Here is a 19,117-nt window from a genome sequence, read left to right as displayed (position 1 = left end):
ATAGCCTGGTTCCTCTCTAGGTTTCTTCCTAGGTTTTGGCCTTTCTAGGGAGTTTTTCCTAGCCACCGTGCTTCTACACCTGCATTGCTTGCTGTTTGGGGTTTTAGGTTGGGTTTCTGTACAGCACTTTGAGATATCAGCTGATGTACGAAGGGCTATATAAATACATTTGATTTGATTTAAAGTCCAAATGTAATCTTATTCTGTTCAAAAAGCTATTTTCCAAACAAAAAGCAGGATCAACACGACTCATATTCTTCAGGCCAGTGGTTAGTGCGTATTCCACCTCCTCAAGAGCTACTCTGAATGGCTGTAAACTGTCATCTGTAGAAAAGGCTTTCGTCCATTCCTGACACATTGGGCTAGTTCATATGGCGACTGCATTAGCCAGTTCAGATAGAGTTATAACAACTTATAACATAACATTAACAGTAATACATTCCAAGGTAATGGAAAAACCAAAAGGCATCATAATATAGGGTAAGAAATGAGAGAGACACATGCCGTCATTCACTTATGTCACTTTGTAACCAACATCAAAAGACACATTTTTTTTAAATAGCTTTGTCAGTACCTGATGACTTCGTCCAAATATGTAACAGGATACAATACTCAAAGACCAAAGCATATGTGTGAAAGGTTGCTGACAGCTTCTAAAACAGTGTTCAGCGAAGCAGAAGTCTGACACATGGAATATTATTACACTGACAACCACAAGATGTTTTCAGTCTGACAGAGGAGGCAAGGCACACACACACACACACACGCACACACTAACACACACACACACACACACACACACACACACACACACACACACACACACACACACACACACACACACACACACACACACACGTTGCAATTTTATAACAAATGTCATGCAATTCTACTAATTTTGCCATTGGGCGAAGGTCTTGTTTTCTCCAGTTTTACAGCAAATTTTGTGCTATTCTACACATTTTGTCAAGGGGTGGAGAGACAATCTTTTTCAGTTTTGAAGCTAACTTTCTGAAATTCTACATATTTTGCCATGACTTAGGCCATGTTAATCATATCTGAGTGAGAGTGACTAAAATCAATGGGGGCCTCCTGGAGGTCAGGGCCCCTTGACACGTGCCCTTTGTGATTGGTTGGTATTCGGCCATGATGACTCCTAGTTTAGATAACTGGCTAGACTAATTTATCAAACAAAAAATTGTGAGCTGACATGGCTAATTGAGTGACTGTTAGTGACTGCCATAACAAGAGAAAAATTGCTGATGCCCAACCAGATGTCTAACTTGCACCTTGTATATTCTCCTATTCTAACTCTCCATAATAAGTTGGGGCCCTAAGCGACCACTTATGTCGCTAATACCTGGAGCCGACCCTGCAGGAGACGCTGCGTCCTGCTGCTCTCATCAGATTCCTGCTCATTATATAGAGACAGAAGATATCATCAATTATTCAGCCATACTGTGTAAACAGATAGGAGCGATGACCAACCCTATGTACCTGGAAGCCTCAGCCAGGGCCCTTCAATTACAACTCATCCCATATAATTTACCATTCAGTACACACACACTGCCAGACTGAATCATTACCCATAGGCTACACACACTGCCAGACTGAATCATTACCCATAGGCTACACACACTGCCAGACTGAATCATTACCCATAGGCTACACACACTGCCAGACTGAATCATTACCCATAGGCTACACACACTGCCAGACTGAATCATTACCCATAGGCTACACACACTACCAGACTGAATCATTACCCATAGGCTACACACACTGCTAGACTGAATCATTACCCATAGGCTACACACACTGCCAGACTGAATCATTACCAATAGGCTACACACACTGCCAGACTGAATCATTACCAATAGGCTACACACACTGCCAGACTCAATCAGGAGGGATGCTATCTATTCAAATCATATCTGGGGTTCTGAGGATATTCTAAACCGGCAGATTTGCTCGCAGATGGCCCTACCCATGATACTCGATTATAAACTCAGATAGAATGGTAAAGTCCATCACTATGAGCCAGCTGAGTGTATGGGTTAGTCTTTATCAGCTTTAGTTCCATTGTTCCACTCACTTTTCTATGCAATGTCTTCCACTCTGAAGACTGTAGCAGAGAGACATCCAAGGAGACAACAAAACTCCCGATGCAGTGTGTGAAGACAATACCCAGCATATTTCACTCCCTCTATAAACCTAAACACTTCATCTACACTGAGTGTACCAAACATTAGGAACACCTTCCTAACAGCGAGTTGCCCATTCACCCTCTGAATGGCACACACACACAATCTATGTCTCAATTGTTTCAAGGCTTAAAAATCATTATTTAGCCTGTCTCGTCCCCTTCATCTACACTGAATGAAGTGGATTTTACAAGTCATATCAATAAGGGATCATAGCTTTCACCTGGATTCACCTGGTCCGTCTATGACATGGAAAGGCACAGGTGTTCTTAATGTTTTGTATACCCAGTGTATAATCCTCATCTTACCTCTGACTCCTCCTTGTGACATACACCGCCTCCCTCTCTCTCTGAAACTTAATGTCAAGTCCAGCCTGCCCTCAGAAACCAATCAGACACTAACTAACTAACCGGACCACACCTTCCTACAACAAAACACGGCCATTAAAATGCCCTGGCACGCTCGGGTCTCTACCAACAATGACAGGATACCCTGAACCATCCCTCCCTGGGAGACTATACTGATGCTCTGCACACCCCACTTCACTCCCCAGCTGAACAGAGCTGAAGAGAGCTGTAATGGCCTAGCTCTCTCTGGCCACACCATCAATGTCCAATTGAGGTGCATGAAGATGGCGGTCCCCATGCACTTAACCCAAATTCTTTGTTGTGCTAATTTCGCCTTCTGTTACTCTTTTTTCTATGGTCATTAGCAGGGTATACATTATCCGGCGACTCCGGGATGCTGGCCTTCTAGGCAGAGTTGTAAAGAAAAAGCCATATCTCAGACAGGCCAATAAAAATAAAAGATTAAGATGGGCAAAAGAACACAGACACTGGACAGAGGAACACTGCCTTGAAGGCCAGCATCGCAGAGTCTGGTGTTTTGCAGGTTGAGACAGGTGTTTTGTGGGTACTATTTAATGAAGCTTCCAGTTGAGGACTTGTGAGGCGTCTGTGTCTCAAACTTGACACTCTAATGTACTTGTCCTCTTGCTCAGTTGTGCACCGGGGCCTCCCACTCCTCTTTCTATTCTGGTTAGAGACTGTTTGCGCTTTTCTTTGAAGGGAGTAGTACACAGAGTTATACGAGATCTTCAGTTTCTTGGCAATTTCTCGCATGGAAAAGCCTTCATTTCTCAGAACAAGAATGGATTAACGAGTTTCAGAAGAAAGGTCTTTGTTTCTGGCCATTTTGAGCCTGTAATCGAACCCACCAATGCTGACGCTCCAGATACTCAACTATTCTAAAAAAGGCAAAGATTGGAAAGCAGCTGCGGTCATCCCCCTCTTCAAAGGGGGGAACACTCTTGACCCAAACTGCTACAGACCTATATCTATCCTACCCTGCCTTTCTAAGGTCTTCGTAAGCCAAGTCAACAAACAGATTACCAACCATTTCGAATCCCACCATACCTTCTCCGCTATGCAACCTGGTTTCAGAGCTGGTCATGGGTGCACCTCAGCCACGCTCAAGGTCCTAAACGATATCTTACCCGCCATCGATAAGAAACAATACTGTGCAGCCGTAGTCATTGACCTGGCCAAGCCTTTCGATTCTGTCAATCACCACATTCTCATCGGCAGACTCGATAGCCTTGTTTCTCAAATGATGGCCTCGCCTTGTTCACCAACTACTTCTCTGATAGAGTTCAGTGTGTCAAATCGGAGGGCCTGTTGTCCGGGCCTGTGGCAGACTCTATGGGGGGTGCCACAGGGTTCAATTCTTGGACCGACTCTCTTCTCTGTATACATCAATGATGTCGCTCTTGCTGCTGGTGAGTCTCTGATCCACTTCTACGCAGAAGACACCATTCTGTATTCTTCTGGCCCTTCTTTGGACACTGTGTTAACAACCCTCCAGATGAGTTTCATTGCCATACAACTGTCCTTCCATGGCCTCCAAATGGTCTTAAATACAAGTAAAACTCAATGCATGCTCTTCAACCGATCGCTGCCTGCACCTGCCCGCCCGTCCAACATCACTACTCTGAACGGTTCTGACTTAGAATATGTGGACAACTACAAATACCTAGGTGTCTGGTTAGACTGTAAACTCTCCTTCCAGACTCACATCAAACATCTCCAATCCAAAGTTAAATCTAGAATTGGCTTCCTATTTCGCAACAAAGCATCCTTCACTCATGCTGCCAAACATAACCTTGTAAAAACTAACCATCCTACCGATCCTCGACTTCGGCGATGTCATTTACAAAATAGCCTCCAATATCCTACTCAATAAATTGGATGTAGTCCATCAAAGTACCATCCTTTTGTCACCAAAGCCCCATATTCTACCCACGACTGCAACCTGTACGCTCTCGTTGGCTGGCCCCCGCTTCATACGCGTCGCCAAACCCACTGGCTCCAGGTCATCTACAAGACCCTGCTAGGTAAAGTCCCCCCTTATCTCAGCTTGCTGGTCACCATTTCAGCACCCACCTGTAGCACGCGCTCCAGCAGGTATATCTCTCTGGTCACCCCCAAAACCAATTATTCCTTTGGCCGCCTCTCCTTCCAGTTCTCTGCTGCCAATGACTGGAACGAACTACAAAGTTCTCTGCAACTGGAAACACTTATCTCCCTCACTAGCTTTAAGCACCAGCTGTCAGAGCAGCTCACAGATTACTGCACCTGTACATAGCCCATCTATAATTTAGCCCAAACAACTACCTCTCCCCCTACTGTATTTATTTATTTATTTTGCTCCTTTGCACCCCATTATTTCTCTCCACCTTGCACATTCTTCCACTGCAAATCTACCTTTCCAGTGTTTTACTTGCTATATTGTATTTACTTCCATGGCCTTTTTTGCCTTTACCTCCCTACTCACCTCATTTTCTCACATTGTATATAGACTTATTTTTCTACTGTATTATAGACTGTATGTTTGTTTTACTCCATGTGTAATTCTGTGTTGTTGTATGTGGCGAACTGCTTTGCTTTCTCTTGGCCAGGTCGCAATTGAAAATGAGAACTTGTTCTCAACTTGCCTACCTGGTTAAGTAAAGGTTAAATAAATAAATAAATGGCCAGTTTTATTGCTTCTTTAAATCAGAACAACAGTTTTCAAGTGTGCTAACATAATTGCAAAAGGGTTTACTAATGATCAATTAGCCTTTTAAAATGATAAACTTGGATTAGCTAACACAACGTGCCATTGGAACACAGGAGTGATTGGTTGCTGATAATGGGCCTCTGTACGCCTATGTAGATATCTCATTAAAAATACACAATTTCCAGCTACAATAGTCATTTACATAATTAACAATGTCTACACTATTTCTGATAAATCAACCATTTTTTTTGCTTTTCTTTCAAAAAACAAGGACATTTCTAAGTGACCCCAAACTTTTGAACAGTAGTGTATGTGGTAGTTAGACTATTAACATAATGAAAGAAAACAATGTAGATTGTAGAAAGAGAGGAGAGCACCAAAGTAGCACAAAATGTCAGATAAGGCCTAATGTGTTTTTTTTCCCCTCTCCAATGTCAGTTGATCGTGGGCCTTTTGCGGAGGACACTCCATTGTCCGTCTTATAGTTTTAAAATCTTAATTTCCTTTTTTTCTCCCCAATCCCCATTCCATTTGAATGTGACTTCTTGGCCTAGCTATAGCCTACTCTTTCAAGATCAACCATCGAATAGATTCATAGGCCTGACGGATTTCTATCTCAGAAAGTTGTTTGAATCCGAATCGACATTTCAGTCAACTTCTGCAATAAACGCAGATCACATTCTTCATTTCACCTGTCACATTATTTTACATTAGGAGGCTTACCTTAGTTTCACAGAAATGTTGATTCAGTCAAGTGTTTGTTTGTAAATAGCTCAATGGAAGAAAGCCGGGAGTAGGTGAGTCCAGCTGTGTGTTGACAGGGGTCGCATTTTAGATTGAAAGTTAACCATGTGTTTTTGCTTCAATAGAGTGATCAGGGGCGTGCAACTGTAGTTTTCCGTCACAGAAAAAAACATTAGTGCAACACATTCGGCAGAAAATTGCTTCATTTTCATTAGAGTACAATGTACAAAAGTACAATGCTATTTGGCTGGCAGCCACACAAGAAAATGAAGGTAGCAAGGTATTTTTTGCAAAAACGTAGCATGGTCATCCTATTTATAATGTTTATTATAGAAATAACATAGACAGCTACATTTCCTAATGTTTTGCTTATCATGAATCTTGTATTTTACCGGAAGAAAGTAGGCTGGCGACACCTGGAGAAAAGTAGCTGCATGTCAGCCAGAGCGCTGTTCGTTGATAGAATGCCCATTGTGAACTCTCATCTGATTGGAATGCAACTGAAGCAGAAATTACAATAAGATGCATTTTAGATCTTGGTTTACAAAATGCAACAAGATATTTCTTATGTGTTTTATCTTTCTTTCCTGCGTGAAAAATGCAGAATTCTGTGTTAACTCGACCCCTAAGTTTAACTTGCTACTTAACTAAGTAAGAGGTTGAAATACAATGGTGACAGGGCATTATTGTGTTAGCTTTCTGTCATGTTTGAGAAGTCAAAGCCCATTGGATGAGTTCTGTACAGCTGCCACTGCTATCTTGATAAACATATCCAGGTGTTAGAATGGCCAAGTCAAAGTCCAGACCTGAATCCAATCGAGAATCTGTGGAAAGAACTGAAAACTGCTGTTCACAAATGCTCTCCATCCAACCTCACTGAGCTCGAGCTGTTTTGCAAGGAGGAATGGGAAAAAATTTCAGTCTCTCGATGTGCAAAACTGATAGAGACATACCCCAAGCGACTTACAGCTGTAATCGCAGCAAAACGTGGCGCTACAAAGTATTAACTTAAGGGGGCTGAATAATTTTGCACGCCCAATTTTTCAGTTTTTGATTTGTTAAAAAAGTTTGAAATATCCAATAAATGTCGTTCCACTTCATGATTGTGTCCCACTTGTTGTCGATTCTTCACAAAAAAATACAGTTTTATATCTTTATGTTTGAAGCCTGAAATGTGGCAAAAGGTTGCAAAGTTCAAGGGGGCCGAATACTTTCGCAAGGCACTGTATATTCTGCAAGTGTACTTCAGCATAACGTTTTCTACAGGTTTCCTTATGGTTCTAGTTAAAGTCATGTTCTCAGAACGTTCAGAGAATGTTAAGAAACAACGTTCTTCTATGGGAATTTCAGTTCTTCTGCATAACGTTTTCTGCAGGTTTCCTCATGGTTCTATTTAAAGTCATGTTCTCAGAATATAAGATATAGACATGGTCACCCTGTTCATGGCCCCTAAGCAACTTTGCAGTATTTAATTTCTTTGTGGGTTATTTCCCACATTATTAGCTCAGAACATCTTTTGCATTATTACATAGAATTAATAAGAACGTTTGGATATTAGAGCGGCGGTAAATCCCCAGCATTTCAACCAGAAATACAACTTTCCTGAATTCTTTGTTCGTACCCCCCAAGTCAATTCCATTTATCCCAGAGACTGCTCCAAGACACAGCCAATGGAGAAGAGGTATTCAGAGTGGACGTTTAATCTGACTCTCAGGAGACGTGCATACCATCTACCGCTTCTGAGTATATTACTTGTTAATGTTCAGTATCTGGACAATAAAGAAGAGCTCAGGGCGAGGATCTCCTTCCAGAGAGACATCAGGGACTGTGATATACTCTGTTTCATGGAATCATAGGCTCTCTCCGGATATTCTCTCCCCGTCCATACTTCCAGCTGGGTTCTCCGGGAAAAAGAATGGCTCAAGGGGAATGTTTCATGATTAACTACTCATGGTGTGATTGTGGTAATGTACAGGAACTCAAGTCCTTTTGTTCAACTGACCTAGAATACCTCACAATCAAATGCTGACCGCATTATCTCCTACGAGAATTCTCTTCGGTCATCATCGTGACAGCCTCTCAGGGATCTACACTGGACTTTGTGCTAACTGGAAACCTCACATCCTGAGGCTGCAAGTTTTATTAACACATTGCCTGCGCAAAAAAAACCTCTCAACCATTGCAACTCCCCCTTCCGGGACAGCTACAAGGCCCTCCCTCTCCCTCTCCCTCCCGCCCTCCCTTTGGCAAATCAGATCATACCTCCATCCTGTTTGCGCTTTCCTGTACTCCACATTCACCCATGACTGCGTGGCCATGCACGTCTCCAACTCAATCATCAAGTTCCCAGATGACACAACGGTGGTAGGTCTGATTACCAATGATGACTAGACAGCCTACAGGAAGGAGGTGAGGGCCCTGGTGTAGTGGTGCCATGGAAATAACCTCTCCCTTGACGTCAACAAGACAAATATGCTGATCGTGGACTTCACGAGGAAGCAGACGGAGCACACCCCCATTCTCATCAACAGGGCCGCAGGGGAAAAGGTGAAGAGCTTCAAGTTCCTCGGCATACACATCACTGACAAACTGAAATGGTCCACCCACACAGACAGTATGGTGAAGAAGGTGCAACAGCTCCTCATCAACCTCAGGAGGCTGAAGAAATGTATCTTGGCCCCTAAGATCATCACAAACTTTTACAGATGCTCCATTGAGAGCATCCTGTCAGGCTGTATCACCACCTGGTATGGCAACATCACTATCTGTAACCGCATGCCTCTCCAGAGGGTGCTGCAGTATTCCCAACACATCACCGGGGGCACACTGCCTGCCCTCCAGGACATCTACAGCACCCGGTGTCACAGAAAGGTCAAGAAGATCATCAAGGACGTCAGCCACTGCCTGTTCACCCCGCTACCATCTAGAAGGTGAGGTCAGTACAGGTGCATCAAAGCTGGGACGGAGAGACTGAAAAACAGCTTCTATCTCAAGGTCATCAGACTGTTAAATAGTCACCACTAGCTGGCCTCCACCCAGTACCCTGTCCTGAACTTCAGTCACTAGTCGGCTACCACCCTGTTACTCTACCCTGCACCTTAGAGGCTGCTGCCCTATGTACATAGTCATGGAACACTGGTCACTTTAATAATGTTTACACACTGTTTTACCCACTTCATATGTATATAATATATTCTAGTCAAGACCTATCCTATTAAACTATTGCTGTACATATACTGTTCTTCAAATATACTACATATTCTATCCATATACTGTCCATGTTGTCTATACAGTGCCTTGCGAAAGTATTCGGCCCCCTTGAACTTTGCGACCTTTTGCCACATTTCAGGCTTCAAACATAAAGATTTAAAACTGTATTTTTTTGTGAAGAATCAACAACAAGTGGGACACAATCATGAAGTGGAACGACATTTATTGGATATTTCAAACTTTTTTAACAAATCAAAAACTGAAAAATTGGGCGTGCAAAATTATTCAGCCCCCTTAAGTTAATACTTTGTAGCGCCACCTTTTGCTGCAATTACAGCTGTAAGTCGCTTGGGGTATGTCTCTATCAGTTTTGCACATTGAGAGACTGAAATTTCTTCCCATTCCTGCTTGCAAAACAGCTCGAGCTCAGTGAGGTTGGATGGAGAGCATTTGTGAACAGCAGTTTTCAGTTCTTTCCACAGATTCTCGATTGGATTCAGGTCTGGACTTTGACTTGGCCATTCTAACACCTGGATATGTTTATTTTTGAACCATTCCATTGTAGATTTTGCTTTATGTTTTGGATCATTGTCTTGTTGAAAGACAAATCAGGTCTTTTGCAGACTCCATCAGGTTTTCTTCCAGAATGGTCCTGTATTTGGCTCCATCCATCTTCCCATCAATTTTAACCATCTTCCCTGTCCCTGCTGAAGAAAAGCAGGCCCAAACCATGATGCTGCCACCACCATGTTTGACAGTGGGTATGGTGTGTTCAGGGTGATGAGCTGTGTTGCTTTTACGCCAAACATAACGTTTTGCATTGTTGCCAAAAAGTTCAATTTTGGTTTCATCTGACCAGAGCACCTTCTTCCACATGTTTGGTGTGTCTCCCAGGTGGCTTGTGGCAAACCTTAAATTACACTTTTTATGGATATCTTTAAGAAATGGCTTTCTTCTTGCCACTCTTCCATAAAGGCCAGATTTGTGCAATATACGACTGATTGTTGTCCTATGGACAGAGTCTCCCACCTCAGCTGTAGATCTCTGCAGTTCATTGAGAGTGATCATGGGCTTCTTGGCTGCATCTCTGATCAGTCTTCTCCTTGTATGAGCTGAAAGTTTAGAGGGATGGCCAGGTCTTGGTAGATTTGCAGTCTGATACTCCTTCCATTTCAATATTATCGCTTGCACAGTACACCATGGGATGTTTAAAGCTTGGGAAATCTTTTTGTATCCAAATCCGGCTTTAAACTTCTTCACAACAGTATCTCGGACCTGCCTGGTGTGTTCCTTGTTCTTCCTGATGCTCTCTGCACTTTTAACGGATCTCTGAGACTATCACAGTGCAGGTGCATTTATACAGAGACTTGATTACACACAGGTGGATTGTATTTATCATCATTAGTCATTTAGGTCAACATTGGATCATTCAGAGATCCTCAATGAACTTCTGGAGAGAGTTTGCTGCACTGAAAGTAAAGGGGCTGAATAATTTTGCACGCCCAATTTTTCAGTTTTTGATTCGTTAAAAAAAATATCCAATAAATGTCGTTCCACTTCATGATTGTGTCCCACTTGTTGTCGATTCTTCACAAAAAAATACAGTTTTATATCTTTATGTTTGAAGCCTGAAATGTGGCAAAAGGTCGCAAAGTTCAAGGGGGCCAAATACTTTCGAAAGGCACTGTACATCCCGTATATATATTTATACTCTGAACTTCATCCTAATATTTCTATATTTCTTAATTACATTATTTAACTTTTTTAATTAGTGTGTATTGTTGTATATTATTAGATATTACTGCACTGTTGGAGCTAGGAACACAACGCAATAACATCTGCCAGATGTTACGACAAATGAGTGAGGAGGTGTGGAGTCAGGCGCAGAGAGTAAAAGATGTGGGAAAAAACACGCTTTAATGTCCAGGAAAAATAACATGAACAAAAGTAGGAAAACAAATGATCAGAAATAATAACGGACAGCGCAAAACCCAAAATACAAACAAAATACACTCAAACACAGAACAGACGAACAAGCCCGCACGAAACAGAAGCGGGCTGAAAAAACTATATATAACCCCACCCTAACAACCAAACAAGAAACAGGTGATGCCAATTAGACAAAACCAAAGGAACACAGAACAACGGATCGGTGATAGCTCGTAGACCGGCGACGACGACCGCCGAGTGCCACCCGAACAAGAAGGGGAGTCACCTTCGGTAATATTCGTGACACCAGAAATGTGTATGTAACCAGTAAAATTTGATTTGATTTGAGAACATTAAGAAAACTTTCCCTAAAAAAAGACAATAAAACATTAGTAACATATAAAGAATGCCCGTGCGTAATCGTATACCATATACAATCGTATGTCAGCGATGGGATGATGAGTCATTCCAGACATCGCCCAATCCTCGTGGATAGTGCTAAAACAATGACGTCATATCTGAATTTTTCCATCTTTATATACGTTCACCATTGATAAGAGTAAAAACGTGAGTCACACTCCAGGTTGACTAACAGGGAAGGAAACAGCAAACAGAGCTGCTCCTGACAGATTTCTCCTCGGGATGGGAATGCTTTAGCCTTGAACCAACCATCCTGATCTCGCAGGCCTACATTCTGTTTTGCTCCATAGATACAGTCTGGCCACGACCAGATTCAATCACTGAGATGTAATATTAACTAGAGACTGCGTCCAATATGTCCGACCGTTGTTTTCAAGGTTATCTACTCACATTTGCATACGCCGATTAATGGACCGTCTATATCCGGGTTGCATCCGGTTTATACGGATCAACATCACATGCACACTAGCCCTCAGTGCACACAGGGAGCCGTGTGAGCAGCGAAGACGTCATGACATCATCCAAAAACATGGCAGACTTTGGATGAATATGTAATGTTAATATCTTCGACTGTGATTGACGGAAAAACAATCAGCCTCAGCGACAATTGGATAAAAAAATAATAATCGGACTTCTCTATGTGGCCTTCTACGGAAATTGTCGTTTTGGGCCGGGCGTCAGTTAAACTGCAGTACCGAAGCAAAACAATGGGAGCCGTGCTTCTAGACTGGATCCCTGGTCCCTTGGATTCAAACCGTTTGAGCCCCTCCCTTCGAAACAGAATGTAAGCAAAACAGATTGTGAGATCAGGATGTTTAGTACGAGGCTAGTGCTTGGCCAACACCCAAAAACTAAAGATGGGCACTGGAAGTAACACTGGAAATAATGAGAGAGAGAGAGAGAGAGAGAGAGAGAGAGAGAGAGAGAGAGGATTTCAAGAGCGCAAGCAGTTCAAGTTAAACAAGTGTACCCCTTTTTTTTAAGAGAGAAAATAACATTTTTTTGATAAACGGATTGATAAATCAACATGTTATCCAAAGGCACAGCGTCCTGTTTGAATGTCTGCAGTGATCTTAATACATAATTCAGTGGAGGAGCATTGTTCACATAGTCAACAAATCATAACACAGGTTGTTAGTGGCACCTTAGTTGGGGTGGACAGGCTCGTGGTAATGGCTAGAGTGGAATCAGTGGAAAGGTATGAAATACACCAAACACATGGTTTGATGTCATTCCCATTTGCGCTGTTCCAGTCATTATTATGAGCCGTTCTCCCCTCAGCAGCCTCCACTGAATCGTAAGCACAGGAGTTCTCTAAACAACTCTGATTTTTCTAACATTCTACATGACGTATACGTAGACTAGGTTATTAAAACTGTTAATATTTCAGAAAATATATATTGATCTATATTGTGTATCTTAAAGTAACATAACAACAGTACTGTACCTGGTCACTCTTGTCTGTGTGAGCTGGCTAAGTCCTTGTGAGCAACACTCGGAACGATCTGTGTCCAAGCTTGCGAGATGTGTCACTCGAGACGGACAGTGTTAGAGGCTAGAGGCAACTAGCACAGCTATGCACCTGAAGGAGACGACACACCCTGTTGTCTAAGCACCCCCGCAACACACACACACACAAACACACAAAAACACACCGACTGAACTTTGACACATCCTCATGAAGACCGGCAAGGCCATCAATAATTAGCCAGCTGCCAGTGAGGGCACTCCCTCCCTGTCTGTCTGACACATTCCTAGGAAGTCTCAAGGAGAACCGTTGTCATGGAGAGGGAAAAGGACAGGAGAAAAGGCAGGAGGGGAGAAAGGGGCAGCAGAGAAAGAGGGAGGCAGGAATGTAAGGAAGGTCATAGAGAGAGGATGGCAGGAGAGAGGGGCCAGGAGAGAGAGGGGGCCAGGAGAGAGGGGTAGGTTGGAGAGATCGAGGGCACGAGAGAAAGAGGTAAATAGAAAAGAGGAAGGAAATAAGGGGCTGAAGGAAGGAAATAGGCAATAAACCTTTTTTTTATGACAAAATCCGGACGTGCGTATAGGTACAGAAGAGTCCTGTTAGGTGTGTTGTCTGGCAGGAAACAGCAGCGGATCAGATCAAAGCTGACTTGGCGATCTAAGGACACATTACAATTGGCAGGAGGGTTGTGTGTGTTTATCGAATACGGGGTGCGGAATCACTCCCACCCATCAAAAGCTTGCCTTAGAGCAGAGCGTATAATGTATAAGCAAAGCAGCAGCCTCATTTCATAGACTCAGTCTGCTTTCAACGCACACCTCACTCCCTTTCTGGCAGCACTTTGGGGAATGATTGAGAGAATGTGTAGCTAGACTGACTCAGATTGAGAGGGGATCAAACTAATTCTCCTACACTTCAAACACAAAGGCTTCTCTCTCCTGCTGGCTACTGCACAAGACTGACCTCAATCTTTTCTTTGTGTTGGATGTGGAAATGATATGCACATCCCAAATTCCCACACTGGGTGCTGGGCCAAGAGTAAATAGTGATGAATAAAGAAAGAAAGCTTGCACACGGTAAATGACGCTCCTATGACGAAAGACTTAAAACCACCTGATGAAGGCCATTCGAGCTGAAACATTGCCTGTGTATTGTGGTGCAGTTGGATCAAAGCACCTGGGAGCAGCATATAATATACTATACCACCTGCATGCGTTTTATAGACTTATTTTTGTTTTTATTCTCGACCCATGACCTCCCCATCAGCTCGCATGTATCCGGACTGTAATTCCTGAACATAGCGGGAGTAGCACCAACAGACACGAGGGCAGGTCTGGTGAGGTGCCTGCTGTAAAATATTTCCATGTTAATTGCTTCTATTTCCCTCTGATGCTCTAATAAAATCTTATTTTGTTAAATTGTAAAAAAAAACACAAAAAACAGGTGTAGACGAACAGGGAAATGCTTACTTAACCGGCCCTTCTCAACAATGCAGAGAGAAAGAAAATTGAGAAATAATAAAAAGTAATATAATAATAAAATAAAAAGGTCATAATAAATACACAATGCGTAACGATAACTTGGCTATATACACGGGGTACCAGTAGCAAGTCGATGTGCAGGGGTACGAGGTAATTGAGGTAGATATGTACATATAAGTATATATCTAGTATATATACATTAAATGCAGCTCGGACATCCTATTATTCTCAACTGATCAGTAGTGGTAACTCCCAGGATCTGTTCTTTGCTGTGAGCAAGCTCCTCCAACCTTTGAACAATTCTGCCACCTCAGCTTCCCCAGAACGGTGCAATCAATACCTGTGCTTCTTCCAACGCAAAATTTAAAATATCAATAACATCATCCTATCCTCTCTTGGCCCGGTAGTTGAGATACCCAGTCCTACGCTCCCTGAGTCCAGGTTCTCCACCTTCACCACAGTAACTGCAGCTGATGTAACCAAGCTGGTTAAAACAATGAGGCCCACCACTTGAACACTTGACACTATTCCCACCTGCTCTGGAGCCTTTCTTCACAGAAATGATCAACAATTCAACTCGTCACTGGATGTATCCCTCTTCAGCTCAAACTGGCCGCTGTCACACCAGTACGTAGAAAGCCTGGATCTGACCCTGACAACCTCTAGAACTAAACTCAGCAAAAAAAGAAAAATGTCCCTTTTCCAGGACCCTTTGTCTTTCAAAGATAATTCGTAAAAATCCAAATAACTTCACAGATCTTCAATGTAAAGAGTTTAAACACTGTTTCCAATGCTTGATCAATGAACCATAAATAATCAATAACCTGTGGAATGGTCGTTAAGACACGAACAGCTTACAGACGTTAGGCAATTAAGGTCACAGTTATGAAAACTAATGACACTAAAGAGGCCTTTCTACTGACTCTGAAAAACACCAAAAGAAAGATGCCCAGGGTCCCTGCTCATCTGCGTGAACGTGCCTTTGGCATGCTGCAAGGAGGCATGAGGCCTGCTGATGTGCAAAGGCAATAAATTGCAATGTCCGTATTGTGAGACGCCTAAGACAGTTCTACAGGGAGACATGACGGACAGCTGATCGTCCTCGCAGTGGCAGACCACGTGTAACAACACCTGCACAGGATCGGTACATCCGAACATCACACCTGCAGGACAGGTACAGGATGGCAACAACAACTGCCCGAGTTACATGAGGAACGCACAATCCCTCCATCAGTGCTCAGACTGTCCCCAATAGGCTGAGAGAGGCTGGACTGAGGTCTTCTAGGCCTGTTGTAAGGCAGGTCCTCACCAGACATCACCGGCAACAACGTCACCTATGGGCACAAACCCACCATCGTTGGACCAGACAGGACTGGCAAAAAGTGCTCCACACTGATGAGTCGTGGTTTTGTCTCACCAGGGGTGATGGTCAGATTCGCGTTTATTGTCGAGGGAATGAGCGTCACACCGAGGTCTGTACTCTGGAGCGGGATTGATTTGGAGGTGGAGGGTCCGTCATCGTCTGGTGCAGTGTGTCACAGCATCATCGGACTGAGCTTGTTGTCATTGCTTGCAATCTCAACGCTGTGCATTACAGGGAAGACATCCTCCTCCTTCATGTGGCACCCTTCTTGCAGAACTGGCAAATCTGGTACAGTCCATGAGGAGGAGATGCACTGCAGTACTTAATGCAGCTGGTGGCCACACCAGATACTGACTGTTACTTTTGATTTTGACCCCCCTTTGTTCAGGGACACATTATTGAATTTCTGTTAGTCACATGTCTGTGGTTCTTGCTCAGTTTATTTCTCAGTCATTGAATCTTGTTATGTTCATACAAATCTTTACACATGTTAATTTAGCTGAAAATAAATACTGTTGACAGTGAGAGGAGTTTACAAGCCTATTTCCAACCTGCCCTTCCTGAGTAAGCTCCTCGAATGTGCTGTTTCTAACCAGCTCCAAAACTATCTGGTCACTCACAACCTACTTGAACCCTTCCAGTCGGGTTTCAGAGCTAGACACAGCAGAGTTTGCCCTGGTAAGAGCCACCAATGACCTCCTGATGAATGCTGACTCTGGGACTGCAAGCATCCTCATATTGCTGGACCTCAATGCAGCATTCAACACGATCAGACACACCACCCTGCTGGACCGCATGGACAAGCTCCTGGGCCTGTCAGATACTGGACTGGTTCAGGTCCCATCTCACAGATTGCTACCAGTTTATAGCTATCGGTCCTAGTAGGTCAGACACAGTTGTGGTCCGACATGGGGTCGCCTCAAGGCTCGGTCCTGGGGCCACTACTGTTTTGTATCTACATGATGCCACTTGGAACTACCTTAAGGAAACAGGGACAGGGCTTTCACTTTCATGCAGACGACACTCAGCTGTATGTCTCCACAAACACTGCCACTGCACTTCTGGACAGCTGCCTGCAGGACATCAAAGCGTGGATGCAGTTGAGTGTCTCGCAGTTAACCTGCAAAAAGACGAAGGTCGTCCTGACTAGCACTCGCACCGTAATAAACAATATCAGCAGCCTCAATATTGATGGTGTCAAGGTCCTCCCTTCCAGTGAGGTTTGCAACCTGGGTTGATATTTGACAGTCAGCTCTCATTTGAGGCCCACATCAAGAGAATGACCAAGGTCAAATTTTTCCATCTACAGAACATTGCCAGGTTACGACTTATGCTATCACAACCTGCAGTTTAGCAACTCATCCAGACCTTTATCTCATCCCTGTCTGGACTATTGTAATGCCCAGTTTGTTGGCGCGTCTGCCAAGTGCCTAAACAGGCTACAGGATTCCCAGAAGTGTTCTGCAAGTATCCTGATCACTCCAGTACTGTTCAACCGTCACTGGCTCCCTATATGCTCACGCATCGACAACAAAATCCTGTTTCACACCTACCAAGTCATCCACAGCTCTGAACCCAAGTACCTGTCAGACCTCATTCTACCCTCATGCCCTCACGCACCCTTCACTCCTCCAGGTCAGTGTCCCTTCAGCAGACTATTGTTACAGATAAAGGTATTCTGTGTGTGTGTGTATTTCTTTTCTCTCCTTCTCCCCTCCTCACAGGTGGCAATCATCATTCCCCAATCAGTCATCAATCGGTCGCTAATCAGAAGACACGCCTCCTCCTGTTTCCATTACCCAATCACATCCCCTTTCCCTTGGTTTAAAAACCCATTCAGTTGTTTCCTCTGAACCTCCATCTCTCTGTCAATCTCTCGGTAGTTCTCTGGTTTTGATTTTTGCAACTACATTGTCACTTTGTCCCCACCTGTGAGTGTTGTTTTTGTTATGGTGTTTGATGGCGTGAAAAGGGGGAACCAAGACAAGTTGCCCATGGGCATACACTACCTGTAGGTAAACTTTGTTTAAAAAACACTAGTTAGAACTTGGCAGGCCACCCTCTGTATTTTTGGTTAGTTAGTTAGCTGTATTGAAGAAGGCTAGTCTAGCTTAGGGGTATTTTTGGATATTTTTTCTTTGCTTGGGTCCAGCTCAGCCCCTTTTCCTGCCCCCCCTTTACCATGTGTTTTCAAATGAACCCTGAGTGTTTGACAGTACTTAAGTTGTCTGTAGTTTTTCGTTCGCACTTTTACTCTGTCACTATAATTTGCATGAGTTATGTTATGGGTCTCCATTACCACCCCCCCCCCCCCCCTAGACTGCCGGGCCAAAAAGGGATTCGTAACAACTATAAACTATGGGTGACAGGGCTTTCAGTTGCGCAGCTCTGCAGCTGTGGAACACACTTCCAGACACTATTAGGGCTGTCTTCCTTTAATGCACAGCTCAAGACGATGGTGTTCAGAAAAGCTTTCCAGGACCTCTGCTAATTCTGTTCTCATGTTCTCCGGATCTGATGACACCTGTATATAGCTTTGATTGTTGTCTGTGTTCTATGTTTTGGGTTGTTTTTGTTATTTATCATTATTTTTTATAACTAGGAATAAGGTGATGAGTCGAAAATGGGAAACGCAGATAGTCAAGGTAGTTATTTGGTTAACTATTTCGCAGTCTTATGGCTTGGGGGTCTGGCGAAATCCTGCACGGAGCCATCACCGTGCCTTGCCACTTTAAGAGCACGGCAACAGTTAGGAAGAAGGAAATTAAGAAATTAGAAGTTTTTAAGTTTGATCGCCTCGTTATCGCGCTACTGCTGATGCATTAGAACTTTTCCATCCTCGGATCACATGGATTACTAGCAACACTGTTGCAAGCTTCTGTCAAAACAAACAACCGAGGATTGTGTCGGACGGACGAGTACACGTTCAAGCCTGGATGCAACAGCTGAGCCCATCTCTCTTTCGATCTCCTTCAGTGCTTTACACTGAAATAATGTTTCTCTTTGGTGCGCTCCCTTTTATGTTCAGTGCCTTTGGTGCCTTTGGTGAACTAATAATGCACTGTAGGATGGTTTAACATTTTAGTTAAGAAGGGAGGTTTTGTGAGAGTTTGTTTATTATTGTTTGAACTGTATTCATTTCCTGGGGGATTAATGACGTTTGGCCAAAAAGATTTTTGGACATTTTAAGGCCTTTGTTTTGTCTATGAATACACCCACACACACACCCATTCATACCCCC

The 19,117-nt window shown here is 43.4% G+C and overlaps 1 protein-coding gene across 3 annotated transcripts in view; it reads right to left on the bottom strand.

Annotated features, from left to right (window-relative positions):
- Window positions 1–19,117, bottom strand: part of LOC135542294 (protein kinase C and casein kinase substrate in neurons protein 1-like) — a 64,575-nt gene that overhangs the window by 33,497 nt on the left and 11,961 nt on the right. For 2 of the 3 annotated variants that reach the window (XM_064969158.1, XM_064969161.1), the window contains exon 1: window positions 13,012–13,157. The exons of the other annotated variant lie outside the window; for it this stretch is intronic. The gene's annotated coding sequence lies outside the window, so the exon portion shown is untranslated. Of the gene's footprint in view, window positions 1–13,011; window positions 13,158–19,117 lie in introns of those variants that run through there. 3 annotated transcript variants of the gene reach the window in all.

This window comes from Oncorhynchus masou, chromosome 6 (assembly GCF_036934945.1).
Source record: "Oncorhynchus masou masou isolate Uvic2021 chromosome 6, UVic_Omas_1.1, whole genome shotgun sequence".
Lineage (NCBI taxonomy): Eukaryota > Metazoa > Chordata > Actinopteri > Salmoniformes > Salmonidae > Oncorhynchus > Oncorhynchus masou.
This window is presented reverse-complemented; position numbering and strand designations above follow the sequence as displayed.